General features: G+C 46.5%; 1 pseudogene; it reads right to left on the bottom strand.

Moving 5' to 3' along the window:
- Nucleotides 1–7,271: 7,271 nt before the first annotated feature.
- On the bottom strand, nt 7,272–8,167 carry LOC146175011 (uncharacterized; annotated as a pseudogene).
- Between the last annotated feature and the right edge of the window lie 8,092 nt (nt 8,168–16,259).

Genomic DNA, 16,259 nt, shown 5'->3' with positions numbered 1-16,259 from the left:
GCATAACGTGATTGGCGTTTTTGTTGAGCGTTATGTTTTTCAAAAATAAGATGGCGGCCATGCAGTGCTGCAGTGTGGTGTGTCTACGTGCGCCTTCCTATGTGAGTGAACTACTTTGTGCGCTCTATGTGTCTGTTTTGTTCGGACGCCGACTTTGCGCACAAGGCATCGTCGACAAGTGTTTAAAAAGGAGCCGCCAAGGCTCCAAAGTCAGTTCGCCTACTTTGCTTCCGAAGAAAGAAACCCGAGCTGCCGCGTGCTCCCGGGGTGTACCGAGCGCCGCCGCCGGCACCGCATTTTAAGGCCGCAAGCTGCACCGGAAGGACCGTCGCCTTCGAGTGCCGCCCGTCTGCGTCGTCTCAGGTATGGACTGCCGCCGCGCTCCCCGGTCAATTGTACGTTCAAAACTGCTATGAACTTTCTTTCCCTTACTGTAGCATGAATTGTTACTTCAATCCCGAAAAGCATGACCCTGTTTACGTAATTCGCAGTATTTAATTCGATTGTTTCTTCACTGGAGTCATTGCCTTTTATAATGTTAATTGCTGCCCTCTAAATGTTTGTGTATTCCTTTTTCTGAGCTTATAAACGTCTTCTTATTGTTGTTTCAAGTCAAGGCGTCTTCGTCTCATTCTGCACGTTTGCTTACCGGCTACGCCTGGCATCGAACGACCACCCCCCTCTTTTGTCATGTCTCGATGATGACCTCCGGTGATTACCGAGCGCGTGACAATTAAACTGGCGTCCGCGAACAGGACGTTCGATGAAAAGGGAACGTGGCAAACGGAGAGAGAGACGTGTTGATTCTTGAGGCGTGTCTCCGTAGACTGGAAGAGTGTTGTGCTTGAACAGAATTTTTTGTGGCGAGCTTCTATTTGAATTGTTGAAAGTGTTTCCGTAGATAGAAGCATGGATTTTGAAAAGTTGATCGTGATGGGTAGCCAGTTTGGCTTGAGTGGCACTGAGCTTAGGAAATGGGTAGAGGATAAGAAGCATGAGGAGCGAGCGTTTGCTATACAGGCAGCGGAGGAAGAGCTTTCGGCCGCAAAGGAAGCCAACAAATGTCAGATTTAGATGATGCGCTTGAGAATACAGTGCCAGCAACTGGAGAAGAAGACCAGAGAGAAGGAAGGAAACCGAGAAAAGGGTGAACTAAAGCTAAACGCAAGTAATCTCCTTATCCCATTTGATGAGAAAAAGGATGATTTAGACGCATACGTAAGACGTTTTGAAAGCCTTGCGAAAAGCCAGAAGTGGCCAGAGAGCCAGTGGTCGACGGTTCTGGCTACTTGTTTGAGTGGGGGAGCACTCAGCGTTTACAGGCGTTTGACACCGGGGGATGCAAACGACTACACTACTGTTAAAACGGCCCTTTTGAAGAGATTTCGTTTCACGGCGGACGGCTGCAGAGACAAATTCAATTCCGGAAAATCGTCAGATGGAGAAACCGCAGCTCAGTTCTCACCGTGTATAAGCCACTATTTTGATCGCTGGATCGAGCTGTCAGGTACGAAAACGGAATTCAACGACCTACGAGAGCTCTTGATTAGGGAATAGTTTCTGCATGGATGTCATTCCCACACGGCGCTGTACCTGAAGGAAAGAAAGGCGAATACGCTGGAAGAGATGCTGGATTTAGCTGACCAGTTTTTAGAGGCTCAAGGAAGTCTAAATCTCGCTAAATCAAAGAAAGACAGCACGGTCGATACTGGTAGGCCCGAGGCAGGCGGTAAAAGAGGAAGTCAAAGGACAGCTTCCCAATGTTATCTTTGCAACCGCACTGGGCATCAGGCTTCGCAATGCCGTACTAACGCCACTAACTACAGCCCCACCTGCTTCAAGTGCGGGCGAAAGGGTCACAAGGCGGACGCGTGCCATGCAGGGCCAAACGATAGGACACATGTGTCATGTGTTTACTCGCCCGCCCAGGAAGTAAATCGGGAAAGCAATCGCGATGGCTATGTGGAGCTCGAAAACGCGGAGAGAATCCCTGTCGTGAATGCAGTTATGATGACGCGACCAAAGTTTCTGGTCGAAGGACTGCACGGTGGTGGTGCGCGCGTATGAAGGTAAGGAAAATTCCGTATTAGGGGATACCGGATGCAATACAACCATCATGAGGAAAGAGCTCGTCCACTACGATCAGCTGACTGGAAAGAGCAGGCCTGCTTACTTAGTTAACGGAACAGCGACAATGCTGCCCGAGGCGTGGGTTTAGGTTGGCACTCCGTATTTTTCGGGGATCATTACCGCTCTTTGCATGGAGGAACCTCTTTACGACTCCATACTGGGAAATATAAAAGAAGCAAGGGCACCTGATGACCCGAAGGGGGTGGTTGAAAAACCAGTTTTTAGCGAGCACGTCGACGAAGAAGCTGTAGCAGCAGTTGTAACTCGCGCACAAACCAGGAAGCAACCAAGAGAGTTCCAAGCGCTCAAAACGCCCGATATCGCGGAGGAGCCGAAAAGAAAGAGTTACGCGGATCAACAAGCGGAGGACAAGTCGCTCGAGCCTTGCGTTTCCCAAATTGGCAAGAAGCTCACGTGCCGGGAGGCAGAGCGCAAGACAGAATTCAGGCGGGAAGATGGGCTAATACACAGAAGCTACACAGAGAAAACTGGGCAGGTGCTGCGTCAGCCGGTTGTCCCGAAATGCCACAGCGAGGCGGTAATGAAAACCGCACACGATGGAATAATGGCCGGGCATTTTGGCGCGCAAAAGACCAAATGAAAGATGTTCGATCCTGGATACAAGGTCCTGATTTTGCGGCGTATCGACAACAAAAAGCTACTACTTCAGTGGAAGGGGCCCTTCGAGATCAAGGAAAAGAGAGATGAAGCAAACTACGTTATCGAGACAGCAGGCGGGAGAAAGATTTTTCACGCCATGCTGCTTGAAAGATACGAGGAGCGACAAAGCCAGCCAAAAGAAAGGGTATGCCACGCGGTTTGCGGCATCACTGAATCGTACAGCGATGGGGCTATTCCTATTCCGGCTTGTCAGAAGACAGAGGGCGAACAAGACGTGAAGCTTTCTGATAGATTGACGGTGGATGAACGACAGCAGCTTCGTGGTGTAATTTCAGAACATGCTCGCATTTTACCCGATGTTCCGTGAAAAACGGACTGGGCTGAATGTTTTTAGAGCTCACCATCAGCACTCCGGTGCACGTGAGGCAATATCCCCTTCCATTCGCGACGAGATAAGGTGTCGAAGGAGATGTGCAGCAGATGGAAAAACTCATAATAATCGAGAAAACGCAGTCACCTTAAAATTCTCCAGTCATTTTGGTGAAGACACCAGACGGCACGAACCGGCTTTGCATCCATTTCCGGCGCCTGAACGACGTCTTGGTCGTCCATTCGGAACCTATACCCAGAGCTGACGCGGTCTTTGCTACAGCCGGAGAGAAGAGATACTTCTCCAAGGTGGATTTCGTCAAAGGATATTGACAAATTCCGTTGACCAAAGAGTCCAAGCCCATGACTGGGTTTTCAACAACTGCGGGACTCTTCCAATATTGTTTTTTTTGCCGTTTTGCATAAAGACAGTCCCTGCAGTATCTTCCAAGTTGATGCAGAGAGTTGTGGAAGGAATTGCGGGATTGCAACACTATTATGACGATGTCCTGGTTGCCAGTACTACGTGGGAAGAGCATCTCTCTTCGCTACGACAGCTGTTTGCAAGGATCCAAGCAGCCGGTCTGACAGTGCGACCCAGCAAATGTGAGTTCGGGATGGAGAACATCGAGTTCCTCGGGCATCGCATCGGTAGTGGTGAACTCGCGCCACTTGGAAAAACGCTGAAGAAGATCCAGGCGGCACCACCCCTCGAACAAAGCGTCAGGTACGAGCATTCCTCGGTTTGAGTGGATATCACCGCAACTTCATTCCAGATTATGCTCGAATAAGCGAACCGCTCACCCAGCTCACGAGGAAAGGTGAGAGTAACGTCGTAAAGTGCACCCCTGTCCATCAGGAAGCTTTTGAACAACTCAAGTGGCGAGTTTCGACCCCTCCCATACCGCGACTCCCAGACTTTTCTAAGCAGTTCGTGCTGCGTACGGACGCCTCTGACACCATCCTCGGCGCGGTGCTAATGCAGGAGCATGGCGGGACGCTTCACCCGGTAGCTTACGCTAATAGAAAGTTACTCCCCGGAGAAGCAGCACACATCACAATCGAGAGAGAATGCTTGGCATTGGTTTGGGGGATTCAGAACTTTTCACCTACCTGTACGGGGTGCCCTTCCTTGTTCAAACGGACCACCAACCGCTGAGCTACATGCAACGGGTCAAGGAACTAAACAGCAGGGTCCTGGGCTGGAGCTAGCTGCTCCAAGAGTATTGGCTCAGAATCGAGCATATAAAGGGCAAAGAAAACGTGGGAGCCGATTATCTTGGCAGGTTATAGATTCTTTCGCATGATATTCATTGTATTGACATTCAAATGCTGTATCATACGTGTAGGTTGACTTACGTGCTAATTTTATATAACGGTTATGATTGTCCCGCAAGCTTACTTGTGTATAGTTTAGGCCCGTGTGCCGCCTTCTGTGTGTCTAGAATATTATGCGATAATATTCGGAAAGTGGGGGGCCGTGTCACAGAATAGGCGGCATCCATTATTTGCCAATGTTGCATTTATACCCACGCGGAATAGTTGTCTGTAAACCCCATATGTTCACGGGACCTGTATATGTGACCATCAGTCGGCCGCGCCAGAACGCGTACGTGCACGTTGCCTCGGAACGGTATAGCTTTCCATGTGTTAGCTACAACACTCTCCATGATCGAGCTGAAGAGCACGTGCTGCTTGTGTCGTACGTTCTCCACTAAAAGTCACCCCTGCTACTTCCTTTGTATATCCATATATGCTTTTTTCCCTGGCAATTTGACCCCTAGAAGAACCGAAGTTAGTGGCGTACGTGACCGTTGTTTTTGATGTGCGTTATGTTTTTCAAACATAGGGTGGCGGCAGAGCAGTGCTGAAGTGTGGTGTGTCTACGTGCGCCTTCCTCTATGAGTGAACTACTTTGTACACTCTATGTGTGTGTTTTGTTCGGTCCCCGACCCTGCGCACAAGGCATCGTCTACAAGGGTTTAAAAAGGAGCCGCCGAGGCCCCAAAGTCAGTTCACCTAGTTCGCTCCCGAAGAAGGAAACCCGAGCTGCCGCGTGATCACGGGGGGTACCGAGCGCCGCCGCCGGCACCGCATTTTAAGGCCGCCAGCTGCACCGGAAGGACCGTCGCCTTCGAGTGCCGCCCGTCTGCGTCGTCTCAGGTATGGACTGCCGCCGCGCTCCCCGGTCAATTGTACGTTCAAAACTGCTATGAACTTTCTTTCCCTTACTGTTGCATGAGTTGTTACTTCAATCCCGAAAAGCATGACCCTGTTTACGTAATTCGCAGTATTTAATTCGATTGTTTCTTCACTGGAGTCATTGCCTTTTATAATGTTAATTGCTGCCCTCTAAATGTTTGTGTATTCCTTGTTCTGAGCTTATAAACGTCTTCTTATTGTTGTTTCAATTCAACGCTTCTTCGTCTGATTCTCCACGTTTGCTTACCGGCTACGCCGGGCATCGAAAGACCACCCCCCTCTTTTGTCATGTCTCGGTGATGACCTCCGGTGATTACCGAGCGCGTGACAACGCGTCAAGCGTAGTCTTCCGCCTTTCGGAACAAGGACCAGTTCGTGAGCCAGGCATGCCTTCTGGGTTTGCGATGCTTATTGTAGTCGAGGCAGATCTTGAGAACTCAGTGGTCACTCCCCAAGGTTTCCTGTGTGTTGTGCCAATCATAGTTTCTAGCTCCCTTAATCAAAGAGAGATCTGGACACAAATCTCTCGAGACACTGTTTTCAATCCTCGTGGGTTGCTGCGGCTCAGTAGGAATCGTCAATGCTAGGTCCGAAATAGATGAAGCGAGCTTCCTGCCTTTAATATCCTCCTTATTATGACCCCACAGGAAGCTATATGCATTAAAATCAGCCACTATGATGGGAGGTGCACTTTATGCCAATTGCGCTGCCTTTTGGAAAATTTCATCGAAATACGCCCTCCTGTTCTTCGGTCGACTATATATGTTCAACACATACGCACATCTGCTACTACGTACAGTCGGTAATAGTAGAATAAATTTATGTACCACATCAGTTAATAACTCCAGCGCGATTGTCACAGCCGTGCCATTGTTATGCACCAAAATTAATGTGGATGAGTTCTTTTGATGCGTGCTGTATGGTCTGAGTTTGGCTTCCCTATTCACATTCTGCAGTGCAATATTATCAGGTAATTTATCCAATGGTTCTATGTATTGCTGTAGCGAATCCCTCTTCCTTCTAAACCTCCTGCAGTTCCACTGTAAGATCACCAGCTTAGGAGACGGGCAATGTTGAACACTAAAGGAAGTCGCGCTTGGTGCGTCCCCTCCCGTGTCGGGCAAAACACCAGCTACAAGCTGCCGATTACCCACCCGGACAGTTAATTTTGGAACCTTCGCCAGCGTACATTAGGCAAGCTCCTGTAGTGTTCGATCAATTCTGATTTCAAAGGCTTGCAGCCTAATTAGACAGGGCTCCAATATCCCCTGTAAGACCGGCTCTACCGCTGCTTGAATGCCCCTCTCAATTGCTGCCTGAACGTTTTTCTCAATTATAGTTTGCAGAGTTTCCTTGAGGCTCGTCTGCATATTCTGCATTATACGAGTTTCCAAACGCGGAAGGTCGTTGAGCAAACATCTCTTGACAACCGCTTCAATCCCGGCTTCTTTCTCTGTGGCACCAGCCCCCTTATCGGGCTCCGGTGCCACTATGATACTGTTTCCCTCCTTTTCCTTTTTCGCACCCTGAGGGACAAGAGTTAGTGCCTGCTAAGTAGGAGGGAGGGGAGCATAATCCTCCATTGCAGTTTCGCCAGGAGTTTCTGGCATGTTTTCACCCTTTGCCGATGTCCTCTGTTCCTGACATTTACACTTCGCTAGCTCCTGTTTTAATCTGCTATTTTTCTCCTGAAGCTTTTCAACAGCCAGCGTGGGAGGCGGGGAAGTTACAATCCGCGCCCAGCTCACCTTGCTGCCCGTGGTTTTCTCCAACTGGGCTCCTCCAAGCCTCTTGTCACCTGGACGACCGCTTCCTTCAGGCGCCTGCTTCTTCCGCGGTTGCGGTCCAGGCCCTGAATTTCTCCGGTTTTCTCTTGATTGACGCTGGTTGCTGCAGTTCCCACCACCAGGCTTCCACCTGGCTCCGGAACGATTCCTGTATTTCCAGGTTCAGTCTGCGGAGCTCGTGAGATAGGCACCCCTGCCGACTAGGCGTCGGGGCTGGAATTTGTGACCCTCTTCTTGGGTGATGCTTCCGCAGGCGCGGCAGAGATCTCGCGGATTAGGGCAAACATCCACCCTATACCCCACTGTTCTACAGCGGGTACAAGCTGGTGTTATCTTCCGGTAGAGACGTACGGGCACAGCCTCCCCCCAGTATAACACGTTGAACGGCCCTGTACGGCCTTCGAACGTAATCGCCGCTGCGTTCGACTCTTCTGATTTTCTCACACTCACCACGGAAATGCCTGGCGAGTAAATAGTTTGAGCAATATCAGCTTCGGACACTCCCGGAGCCACTTGGATTACTGCGTGACACGTATTTTCGGGCATCTTGAGGTAGACATGCACCGCTTGCAATTGGCCGCCAATCCGCAGATTCTCGACCGCGAGGACTTGCCAAATAAGCTCCGTGTCTCGAATTCCAACACTGATTACGTTTTGATCCCAGACCAGCCATATTGCAAGCGCCTGTGATTTGCGTTCGATGCAGGCAGCAGCATATATAGCTTCTCCTATCTGATTAGTACCCTTGAAATGTGACAAATTGAGCGTTCCTCTGGGTTTCATGACAACGACATAGTCTTCAGTGCCGAATTCGCGCACCACCTTTGGTTTCCAACGCTCGGTTGAAGCGGTTTGATTGGCGCCGAAGTGGGATCATGGCCGTCAGAAGCGTCTCCACTGTTAATGCGTTCCTGCCGTTCCACGCTCGCGCGCCTCGCAGACGCTCGCACTTGCTCTTATAATTTCTTCCGAATAGCATATTCAATGGCTTCATTGAAGGCTAGCTACTTCGCAGCTATTTGCATGTTTTACGGGTCGTAGCCCCGTAGAAGACTCATGACCGCCGTGCTTAGTGCCGCATCAGCGGCCCGGCGTCGTTACCAGGCCTTAGGGTTAGTAGCTGCGCCAACGTATTTTCAATTCAAAATCAATTTCAATTCAATTTATTTTTCAGAAAGCTTCTGAAGGGTCACCTGTGCTAAATGCTGACGGACAAAGTCCTATAACACCTCCAAAAGGAGGCCCACCAGGATACAAATGGTGTCTACGGGTGCCTCCTAACCTACCGGACAAAATTCAACAAGTGTTTAGTGGTGATACTTGATGGTTTGGCAGTAGGACATCCGTTTCGCGTAGCCGACGCGAAGGGGGTCCACTCTGCTTGACGGTTCGCAGCACCACTTCTGATGGTGGTGGTAAAAACTTTATTCCATCATATCTGAAAATATTAATTGAGAAACACAAAGCCTCATTTTGTGGTGATCTAACACAAGATGCGTCACAATCGGGTTCACGAAGAATTCCCAAGGTCCCAAGAAATGCGCTTGTATATTTCCAAGCACGAGAGGTAAAAGGTTATTTTTTCTTTTAGATGACATCTGCTTTTTCCCTTATCGTGTTTTGTTTCACCCCAGGGGCTATCACAAAAAGGGGAAAACTCTACTAAAAACACAGTACAGAGATTCAGAAGCCTGTGTCAATGCCAATCGATAAACACTCCGCAATAAATTACACAGAAAACAAGCATTTTCTACACCACCATCGGGAAAGAACATAGAAGTACCTCGATGTGTCGTTTTTTGTCCCTGCTAAACCGCATCTTGTTTTCACGTCACTCTGAAGTCGTAGAATAGGGAGCTGTCCTTCTATTCGTCCTTAATTGCGCTGTAATGCGAAGGGTCCACGTACGTACTCTCGATCAATACTTTTGCTTTACTTAACAAGAACTATTATGAGTTCTTGTCATCATCAGCACGGATGCGTGATCTCACATGCAAAAATTGTAATAAACAAGTACCTCATGGCGCTGATGCAGCAAATGCGATTTCAGCAAAGGTTTCAAGCGGAGCTGGAATATTTGCCGCGACATGAATTTTTACGCTATTGGTAAATTTCAACACAAATCTTCGTTTGCGTCACAGAGTGGATACCGTTTACTGCACAGTGGAAATCCCCATATTTATGGTGCTACCGATGCAGTCCAAAGGAAATACTGCGTAATAAAGAGCACGAAACTGAAAGAGCATCGTCGATTTTGAGTTTAGCGTAGGAACGAAACATTCGAGCAGTTTATCAAAACGTAGCCGAGTTAGAAGCCTCTTCATATTTCTCGCTGGTTATAGTATTGCATTGTTCTTTGAAAGCTCCATGGAAAATACTTTTCCATAATGAATTGCAAAAATTCGCTTACATCTTTTTATTATTTATTTTCCCATTTTGCTTCTTTTAAAATAATGCATCAATAGATAATTAATTGCGCACAAGAAACGCTTTTTAATTGAATTATATACGTGCTAGTCATTTTTGTAGAGCTGATGAATGTTTTATTGTTGGCGCACAAAATTAAGGAAATAAATAAAGCAGCCTGTCTGCCGACAAATGCAAGTATATGTTAAAAATCTGACCAGATATATCTTAGAAAATTCTTTGTTAATAGATATTACCGAAAAAAATATTCATTGCCAAACTTCGGCGAACCTAAGCTTCAAGTTCGTAGAATCGCGAGGAGATCAGCACTACAAGAGCACTAGGCTATCGTCGCAACCGCGTTCACTCCTTAAGGCTAACTGTCACTCTCTGGCGCTGCGCGCAGCATATCATCATCTTTATGATGCACATACTTAACATCTGTGAAATTTCTTTAAATTGCTGGATTGTATTTTTAGCAGCATTGATGTAGGCGAGGCACACTCGGTGCCACATCGTTGTTGTCAAAAGATTTCCTGACAAATTGACTCAGATATCCCGCCAACCATAGACACAAGCCGCCTATGTACATCTGCATTTGTCATATATGTCATAGTTTACATGTTCAGCGCACAGCAGGTGAAATAAGAACAAGCAGAATGATGAAATCTAGTGAACGTGGGCAATTGTCGCTCAAAAGGGTACCCTGAAAAAGGGAAGCTTTAGGGCGGTGTTGCGAGTATGCATGTCCACGCGAATGTGAATATAGTAAATTTGCGACGCAGTTGAGGAACAATTAAAGATAGGCCTAAACACACAGGAAACAATAGCCACCTAGAACACGTTGGCTGTTCGAAGAGTTTTAGAGACTTGGAAATAATTATTGGCTGGAGTCTACGTAAATAAATCCTCAAGTACGAGTGCTGTTTGCAATATGAGAGTACCTGCATTAAAATGTTTGTTAAACTCCAACAATGATCGCCACCTTCAACCCATCCCGTTGTCCAGCAACTCGTGTTCAGTTTCGTGCTCAAAATCTTGTGGTTGCCTTCGGCAAACTTTCCGCAACAGCCACAACACAATGCTCAATATTGAAGCCGGCTACTAAACGCCATATTTCCGTTTCCTGGGCTACAGAGAGCGGGCTTTTATTCCTGTTCGCGCGGTAACGACGTGATCGCGTTCAGTGTATGCTCCTAAAGTAACCTGCGTTATCTATGCATAAGAAGGAAGCCAGAAGCCGCTTACACACAAAAAAGCATTGGGATGGTCTTTTTTCAATCATTGTGAAGTATTAACTAAACGTGGAAAGAATTGCTTGGAAAGTAGAAGGAAAGACCAACATATTCTCCTGTTGGAATCTGAACTCACTACCTCCGGACTCTACCACTGTGCTTCGGCAGTTGTTTAATGTCCCACTTTTTTAACGATTCATGTTTCGTATCACCTATCCTCGAGAACATTCGTTAGCGCTGTCCTATTCCATATCAGCAGACGAGGAGCGTTCTGCGTTTACTCCACTGTCAAGTAAAACATGATTAGCGAGAAGGGTGGGATAAGTGTATTAATCCTCTTACGCGACATATGATGTCAAAGGCACTGATTCGAAGCCCTCGTTGCGCTAATCAGATAAGAGCCAGTGGTAAAAACTAACAGAATAGGGAATGTCTTTCTTATAAGTATGAACAATTAATTGCAACGTGAAGAGAATTGACTAGAAAGCCGAAAAAAAAAACCACCTGCCATCGATGGGATGGACTGGGAATTAAAGGTCAAATGTCAAAGTCAACGTTAAGGTAAACTGACGTGGGAAGTAGCTTAACGCGTCAGCAGCTGCGTGCCGATACACATGATCGCTGCCATCAATCTCAAGTATGTATAAAGGCGCGCCGCGCGCCTTGGTCGACGCCATCGCTTAAAACTAGTTTTAACAGAAGCTAATTTTTATTTATCGTAATCTAAAAGTTTGGTTTTCTAAAGTGCTCTCCAGCTTCACAAATCACATTTATTTTCTAATGTTTACATGAAATAAATCGAAAACATCGCTACTCAAAACTACCCAAAGAAACTATTATCACTATTAACAAAAAACTACAAAGCTAATCAATTGTTTTGGGATCAAAAGTTGCATGTGATGCGCAAGAAGACAGGCTTCTTCACTATTCAATTCGTTTTCCTGGCCTGTCTCAAATAACAAATTTTCTAACCCATGGAACAAGTAAGCTGGGGATACCCGGTATATATTATTCGCCTAGCGCAATCATCATCGGCCACCGTACGATTTAAGCGAGACTTAACGGAAGACCCGCTTGGTAACCCGTTTCGAGAGTGCGACCAGCTATGGAACTTGAACAACTCGCTTTCGTCGCGAAGAATTACTATTCGACCTTCCATTCATTATCGTTGAATGCGTGCTAATATTTATTTTTTGATACCACATTGCCATCTATCGCTGACGGCAATTCAACTAGAATCTAGCGGTAGCTCTGACTCCGGGATCTGTTGTCAAACATGTGGCCGAGACTAAATTTAACTTAGTATGAGCGGGAAAATGTTCCGCTTATATTGTGTAGTGGCGACTGAATTATGCGTACTATATTGTGTAGTACTATAGCTTCACTAGCTAGAATCCTAGCTAGTGAAGCTAGTTTAGCAGTGCTGTTAGAGGAACTAGAGGGCATGAAATGGGATGTCATAGGGCTTAGTGTGGTTAGGAGGCCGAATGAGGCATATACTGTACTGAATGATGGGCAAGTACTGTGTTATCGAGATTTACCAGAGAGGCGACAACTAGGTGTGGGTTTCCTTGTCAATACGTATATAGCGGGTAATATAGATGAATTCTATAGTATTAATGAGAGGGTTGCAGGCATCGTAATTAGGCTTAATAAGCGGTATAAACTGAAGGTTGTACAGGCCTATGCACCTACATGTAGTTATGATGATCAGGCAGTTGAAAGCTTCTATGAAGATGCAGAATTGGCAATGCGAAAAGTAAAGACGCAGTATACTGTACTAATGGGCGACTTCAATGACAAGGTAGGGAAAAAACAGGCAGGGGACAAGGCAGTAGGTGACTATGGCATTGGTTCTAGGAATAACAGGGGGGAGTTACTAGTTGAGTTTGCAGAGCGCAATAACTTACGAATCATGAATACCTTCTTCAGCAAACGGAAGAACCGGAAATGGACATGGAAAAGTTCTAATGGAGAGGCATAAAATGAAATCGACTTCATGATGTGTTCAACCCCCGCCATTGTGCAGGATGTAGAGGTAATCGGGAAAGTGCGATGCGATGACCACAGGATGGTGAGGTCCTGAATTAGCCTAAATCTGAAGAAGGAACGCAATAGATTAGTAAGAAAGAAACCCATCAAGGAATTACCGGTGAGGGGGAGGGCAGAAAAGTTCAGGATCTCGCTACGGAATAGGTATTCAGCTCTAACTGAGGATGGCGACATTACCCTAGAGGCAAGGAACAATAATTTCAGAGATATCATTGCTGAGTGCGCGGTAGAAGTAGGCGGTAGGATAGTTATACCGGTAAGCTATCTAAGGAGAAGAAAGATTTGATTAAGAAACGCCAGAGTATGAAAACTTCCAATCCAACAGACCAGATCGAATTGGCCGAGATATCAAAGCTAATCAATAAGCGCAAGGTGGCCGATATAAGGAAGTATAACATGGAGAAAATTGAGCATGCTGTAAAGAACGGGGGAAGCCTTAAAGCGGTAAAGAAGAAATTGGTCATAGGCAAAAGCCAGATGTATGCGATAAGGGACAAGGCGGGCAACGTCTTCACTTATTTGGACAAGATAGTCAAAGTAGCCGATGAGTTCCATACAGATCTCTACAGTAGCCAAAGTAGTCAGGCCCGTAATGAGATTGGCGGTAGGGAAAAACAGTCAGACATTCCACCAGTGACGAAGGACGAGGTCACGAAAGCACTAGAAACTATGAAAAGGGGGAAATCAGCTGGAGAGGATCAGATAACTACAGATTTGCTGAAGGACGGGGGGATATCGTGCTAGAAAAACTGGCCACCCTGTATACGCAGTACCTGCTGTCATCAAGGGTACCGGAACCATGGAAGAATGCAAACATTATCCTCATTCACAAGAAAGGGGACTCTAAGGACCCTAAAAATTACAGACCAATCAGCTTACTGTCTGTTACGTGTAAGGTATTTACTACGGTGATCGCTAGTAGAATCAGGACAACCTTGGGCTGCAATCAAGCAAAGGATCAAGCAGGGTTTCGGAAACGGTACTCTACTATCGATCATATCCATACCATCAATCAGGAGATAGAAAATGCTCGGAATATAACCAGCCCTTATACATAGCATTCATTGATTACGAAAAAGCATTTGACTCAGTTGAAACCTCGGCGGTGATGCAAGCATTGCGAAATCAGGCGGTAGACGAGCTGTAGGCGAAAGTGCTGGAAGATATATATAGAGGCTGCACAGCAACCATAGTTCTGCATAAAGAAAGTAACAAAATTCCCATAAAGAAAGGTGTTAGGCAAGGAGACACAATCTCCCCAGTACTATTCAGAGCTTGTTTAGAGGAAGTATTCAGAGACCTGGAATGGGAGCAGTTAGGGATAAGGGTAGATGGAGAATACTTCAGTAATCTGCGATTTTCTGATGACATTGCCTTGCTAAGCAACTCGGGGGATGAACTGCAAATAATGTTTGATGACCTAGACAGAAAAAGTAGAAAGGTAGGCTTGAAAATCAATATGCAGAAGACTAAGGTGATGTTCAACAGCTTCGGGAAGGAACAGCAGTTTACATTAGGTAGCGAAATACTGGAAGCAGTAGGCGAATATGTCTACTTAGGACAGGTAGTAACCGCAGATCCGGACCATGAAAAAGAAATAACAAGAAGAATAAGATTGGGATGGAGCGCATTTGGCAAGCACTCGCAGATTATGACTAGCAGCTTACCGGTATCGCCCGAGAGGAAAGTATACAACAGTTGCATCTTGCCTGTACTAACCTATGGGGCTGAAACGTGGAGGCAAACCAAGAGAGTTCTACTTAAGTTGAGGACAACCCAGATGGCTATGGAACGAAAAATGGTAGGGATAACATTAAGAGATAGAAAGCGTGCAGAGTGGTTCAGAGAAATAACTCAAGTTACCGACATTCTAGTGCAAATTAAGAAGAAGAAATGGACATGGGCAGTACATGTAGTGCGAAGAGAGGATAACCGATGGTAGCTGAGGATAACAAACTGGATTTCAAGGGAAGGAAAGCGTAGCAGGGGGCGGCAGAAAGTTAGGTGGGCGGATGAGATTAAGAAGTTCGCAGGGCTAAAGTGGATGCAGCTAGCACAGAACCGGGTTAAGTGGAGAAATACGGGAAAGGCCTTCGCCCTGCAGTGGGTATAATCAGGCTGATGATGATGATGATGATAGTGTGCAGTAGTAACCGAATTATGCGCCCCATAACGGCCAGCTGCAAACAACCATAGACTGCGGCTTCAATACGAAGCTGTGTGAGTCTTGCAACGCCGAGCGAGCTGCACGCTGCCTGCACGCGTCAGAACTGTCAATGCAATGACTGCGGCACAAGCCTACGGCCGATGTACCCTAGTATTCAGTTAAAAATAAATTTTTATATTACCATTTAAAACGTCTGATTGGTTGTATACCAAGGTGATTTGTGGTTCCTGTATACTGAGATCTATGAGAGCATAAGTGCACTTGCGTCACAGGTTTTCTGATTCCAAAATGCTGGGGAGGTTACACAGGATGTCCAAGTTGGCGCTCAAACAAGGTTTACACGAGTTTGTGCGAAGTATGTTAGCGAACGCAGGTAGCGTGGAAAGCGCGAAAGCGCGAAAGCGGCCGAAAGAAAAAGTAGGAGAGGCTCGACCTGGGTGCGCCAGTGATAATGTGTTGAGAAAATGTAATTTCGCTTATGGTTCACCTAACAGTGAAATATATCAAGATTGTGTCACGGTCAGGTCATGGTCAGTCACTGGTCCACCATACGGTAAAGGTATATAAGCCTTAGTTTGAGTTACGCACGCGAGTCCAGCTCTGTTTAACGTCATGAAAGAGCTTAGACAATCACGCCGAACGCAAATTCATTCTTTACCCTTCCCTATGGAAGTGCTGCCCGAGAGGGGAGCATATTCGTACTCTATCATGACATCCGGTACCGTGATATCAGAAACCCGCCGACCTCTCCAGTGCCTGGCCTTCTCAGCTCTCAACCACAACTTTCCTGACGCATGCTTGTTATGTTTTGAGAACGCCAGCCTACAATACCGATACGGTGCTAGGGTGGCGGTATTTACTGTTGCATCAGCAGATGTGCACATAAGGTTTAGGCACTTTGGCAAACTTTATTGAAGACTTTCGTTTTAAAGGCATCATTAAACAGCTTTCACTATCAGAATGACTGAACATGCACTTCAGATGCATAGTTTTGGTGATCCTATGAGTGTACTTCTCAGCACATTAATGAAAGTTCGATAAAAGCTAAGCGTGTCTATACCAATTTACGTTGCGAACCCCGCTCCATAGTTTCAGGCATACCAGACTGAGCGAGCAATGCAGCGTATTGTACAAATAAGGAATTTGAGGTATCGAAGTTTTTCTTTATGCTTTTGCTGAGGGATTCAAAATCCTGGCAATGTGTGACGGGCGTGACACGCCACGGCAGAGGAAACATTTTTTCTGTAGTACCGAGTGGTTTTGTCTCAATCTGGGCCAGACTCGAAGTTC

This window comes from Amblyomma maculatum, chromosome 11 (assembly GCF_055883805.1).
Source record: "Amblyomma maculatum isolate TAMU_Amacu chromosome 11, ASM5588380v1, whole genome shotgun sequence".
NCBI lineage: Eukaryota > Metazoa > Arthropoda > Arachnida > Ixodida > Ixodidae > Amblyomma > Amblyomma maculatum.
The sequence above is the reverse complement of the archived record's forward strand: the minus strand, read 5'-3'. Positions and strand labels throughout refer to the sequence as shown.